The sequence below is a fragment of the Ascaphus truei genome, chromosome 6 (genome assembly GCF_040206685.1).
Source record: "Ascaphus truei isolate aAscTru1 chromosome 6, aAscTru1.hap1, whole genome shotgun sequence".
Classification (NCBI taxonomy): Eukaryota; Metazoa; Chordata; class Amphibia; order Anura; family Ascaphidae; genus Ascaphus; species Ascaphus truei.
The window spans coordinates 125,771,426-125,775,828 of record NC_134488.1 but is presented as its reverse complement, the minus strand read 5'-3'; the positions used below and the strand labels follow the sequence as shown (position 1 = coordinate 125,775,828).

The 4,403-nt window shown below is 50.2% G+C and overlaps 1 protein-coding gene across 1 annotated transcript in view; it reads right to left on the bottom strand.

The window, feature by feature from the left end:
- Positions 1 to 3,440, bottom strand: part of LOC142497853 (alpha-tectorin-like) — a 299,739-nt gene extending 296,299 nt beyond the window's left edge. Inside the window, exon 1 of the mRNA XM_075606225.1 lies at positions 3,435 to 3,440. The gene's annotated coding sequence lies outside the window, so the exon portion shown is untranslated. The remainder of the gene's footprint in view (positions 1 to 3,434) is intronic.
- Between the last annotated feature and the right edge of the window lie 963 nt (positions 3,441 to 4,403).

The window sequence follows — 4,403 nt, the reverse complement described above, 5'->3', positions numbered from 1 at the left end:
TGACACACACAGTGACACAGTGACTATTTTCGTGTGGCGTGGTTTCCGTGTGGAAATACTTAAATGTGGTATTTGAAAATGTTATATGGAAGTGTCAGGACAGCGCACTCGGGCAGACCTGCACAGAGCAGAGAAGCTGGCCTCCACTTCAACCTTATTGTAATACACCCTGTGAGTGCTGAGAGCTACGGATAACGATTTTCCTATTCAATATGTTTACAAAATAAGCTTTACACTCTTCTGCCCCTCCTTACATCTCAGCCCTAATTTCTCGTTATGCACCATCCCGACTCTTGCGTTCCGCTCAACGATGTCTTCTCTCTACCCCCTTTGTTTCTAAAACCCTCTCCCGCCTAAAACCTTTCTCACTGACTGCCCCACACCTCTGGAATGCCCTTCCCCTCAGTACCCGACTAGCACCCTCTCTATCCTCCTTTAAGACCCAGCTTAAAACACACCTGCTAACGAAGCATACAGATGCAGCGGTCGTTATTTTAAGGCATCACGGCGCCGTTTTCGTGTGTGCTGCGGCATGAATTCGGCCAATTGCCCCAGGCACGCGCGTTTATAGCGGTTGCATTGTTTGAATTTTATGGATTGTGTGCAATTATATGCAATGAAATGAATGAGTTGTAATGTGTACAGTACTGTGCTATTAATTTCAGGTGTTTATAAGCCAGAACTGTAAAATGCCATTTTATGCACTCGCCTGCACTCGTGTCTTAAGGTGGTACGGTTGGAAGTAATCCCGCGCCATTACATGGGTATTCTGAGGTATAAGCCACGTTATTTTGTAAAATTATGGCCGGTGCATCTGTATAAATAGCTCCGTGGCTATTACTATACACCTGTTACATAAAGCTTGGCCCCCTGCAGATGCACTTGCCAGAACTCCCTCCTCCTGTCTCTGTACGTTCTTCCTACCTACCAATTAGATTGTAAGCTCTTCGGAGCAGGGACTCCTTTTCCTAAATGTTACTTTTATGTCTGAAGCACTTCTTCCTATTATGTGTTATTTATATTAGTTATGTATGTGATTGTCACGTGTATTAATGCTGTGAAGCGCTATGTACATTAATGGCGCTATATAAATACAGACATACATACATACATACAGCTGCTTCCCAAGGCTGCAAAAAGGATCTAACTATCTTAAATATAGTAACGTGTTTAATATTGATTATTTATTAGGTTCATATTTTTTTTATGTATGTCAACAACAGGCATCACTTATTTGATTGCTTCTAAAAACATCCTTATATAAAATGAAAATTAAATGATGCAGGGCAGGAATTTGCAGTATATCCACATTGTCTGCTTTTTGCCTGTAAATATCTCTATGAATTCCTAAACTTTACTAGTCAAACATATTGTTTCTGTTCCCAACACAAACCTGCATAGTAATTTCCCCTTTCTTTCTCTTTCCTGTTAATTACAGTCATTTGGGTTTTGTGTAAGTCTTCCCATGACTTGCTAATATCAACAATACAATTGCGTAACAAATCAAGTGAAGAAATAGTCACTTTGGCTGTACTAATTAAGATGTTGACTTATTCATTTAATTGCTGCTTGTGTTAAAAGTGGCAACAACAGCTTGTGCAATCCACTTATGTACCGCAGTATATCTAAATGTTTATTGTAATGAAATTGGGCAGGTTGTACAATCTATGATCTACAGATTTATGTTAAAGAATATATACTGTATATACACTAGCTGAGAGACCCAGCGTTGCCCGGGATTAAAATTTCCTGCTCCCTCCTCACTCCACTCCCCCTGTCTCTTTCTCCGCTCCCCCAGTCTTTCTCCGCTCCCCCTCTCTCTCCGCTCCCCCCCCTGCGCAACCGCGGTGTCCCGCCCGCTACCCCCTCTGAGCAGCTCTGTTCCCCCCCTGCACAGCTCTGTCCCCCCCCTGCGCAGCTCTGGTCCGCCCCCTGTGCAGCTCTGCCCCCCTCCCCTGTGCAGCACACAGTGTCACATACACAGTGAGACACACACACAGTGTCACACACACACAGTGTCACACACATACACAGTGTCACACACACACACTGTCACACACACACACAGTATCACACACACACACACGCAGTGTCACACACACAGTGTCACAGACAGTGTCACACACAGTGTCACACAGTGACACACACAGTGACACACAAACACAAACACAAACACACACACACACACACACACACACACACACACACACACACACACACACACACACACACACACACACACACTGCAGTCATTTGGAGTCTCTTGCCTGTGCTGTCTGTGGCTCCCTCCAGTCTGTGAGGGGGGGCTCTCCCCATGGGTAAGGTGACCAGACGTCCCCTTTTTGCCGGGACAGTCCCGGTTTTTCGGTTGCTGTCCCGGTTTCCTGTGTGTCCCGGAAATGTCCCGGTTTTTCCCTGTGTGTTCCCTTTTTTTTTAATGTCCGCGGCGGTGCGCGAGTAATTAGCTGCAATGCGCGAGTGAGCGGCGGCACGGAGGAGGAGACTGCAGCAGCCCGGCGGTGAGTATTTTTTTTTAATGCCAGGGGTTGGGCTTCCGGTAACGTCACCACACATGGACACATAGACGGAGAGCTCCCGAGCCCCTGAAAGTATAATATAACATAATAGCAGTTACTGGACCCCAAAACGCTCCCAAATAGAAGCAAATAGCAGGGGAAGGCACCAGCTATGGCTAACCGCTCGAAGAAACCAGCGCAACAAAGCGTCTCTAGCTACTTCCCGACGAGTCAGAGGCCCGCAGGGAGCTGCGGCCTACTCCAAGATGGCGACGCATCTAACTAGCGGGAAGGGCCTGGCGGTGCGGCCGACAATGACGGTGTGAGTCGGGATATAAACAAGGCATATCTCGAAGACCTGTTCACCAGGATGAGACAGGGCTTCCAAGACGATCTCTCTAAAGCAGTGCATACCCTGCAAACTGACATGAATCGCCTCTCACAGCGCACAGACACTATTAAAAATAAAGAATATTTTTTTTTAATGCCAGGGGTTGGGCTTCTCCTGTAGAAACATGCTGGGCCATGCTGATTGGAGGATGCGGCCCGGCATTGAACAAAGTCCCGCCCCCCGGCATTTGCTACCTTGGCCAATCCCCTGCGTCCCGGCATTAAGCCCCGCCCACGGCATCATCGTTCTCCAAGGCCCGGCATGTGGGAATGGAAAGGAAGGGTGCCTGGGGGAGCAGGGCCGGTGTGCCTGGGGGTGGGCAGGGCCAGGGTGCCTTGGGGCGGGGGGCAAGGCCAGGGTGCCATGGGGCGCGGGGCAGGGGGCAGGGCCAGGGTGCTTGGGGGCGGGACTTCCGCTTCCTGCTGCAGAGCACACGTGGTGTGTGTCTCTGCCCACTCTTAGCTCCTTTGCGCAGTGTCTCCCCCCCTCTGCCCACCCGGGGTGATAGGAGGTGGGGTTTTTCTTCCTTTGCCTCCTGTCCTGGCGCTCCGGTCCCCTTGGTGCGGGAGATGGGCACGGGTGCGGGCAGTGGTGGCTGCGCGGTATCCCCCCATTCTGCCCAGGGATCCCGTGGCTGCCCGCCGGGGGAGGGGAGGAGGGGGGTGGGCAGCAGTTTGTACCTTTGCGTCCCGGGCCCGGCGCTCCCATCTACCCCCCCCTTTGGTGCGGTAGATGAGCGCGGGCGCGGGGGTGGGTGCAGGTGGAGGCGGGGAGCCGCCTGCTCGTGGCTGCCTCTGTCAGTACTCCACTGTGTTTGTGTACCAGTGTGTGTGTACCAGTGTGTGTGTGTACCAGTGTGTGTGTGTGTACCAGTGTGTGTGTGTGTGTGTGTTTGTGTGCGTGTGTGCGTGTGTGTGTATGTGTGTGTGTGTGTGTGTGTGTGTGTACCAGTGTGCGTGTGTACCAGTGTGTGTGTGTACCAGTGTGTGTGTGTGTACCAGTGTGTGTGTGTACCAGTGTGTGTGTACCAGTGTGTGTACCAGTGTGTGTGTGTACCAGTGTGTGTGTGTGTACCAGTGTGTGTGTGTACCAGTGTGTGTACCAGTGTGTGTGTGTACCAGTGTGTGTGTGTGTGTGTGTGTGTGTGTGTGTGTGTTTACCAGTGTGTGTGTGTGTGTTTGTGTGTGTACAAATGTGTGTGTGTGTTTGTACCAGTGTGTGTGTGTGTGTGTGTGTGTGTACCAGTGTGTGTGTGTGTGTGTGTGTGTACCAGTATGTGTGTGTGTGTGTACCAGTGTGTGTGTGTGTGTGTGTGTGTGTGTGTGTGTGTACCAGTGTGTGTGTGTGTGTGTGTGTGTGTGTGTGTGTGTGTGTACCAGTATGTGTGTATACCAGTGTGTGTACCAGTGTGTGTGTGTGTGTACCAGTGTGTGTGTACCAGTATGTGTGTGTGTACCAGTATGTGTGTGTGTGTACCAGTGTGTGTGTGTGTGTCC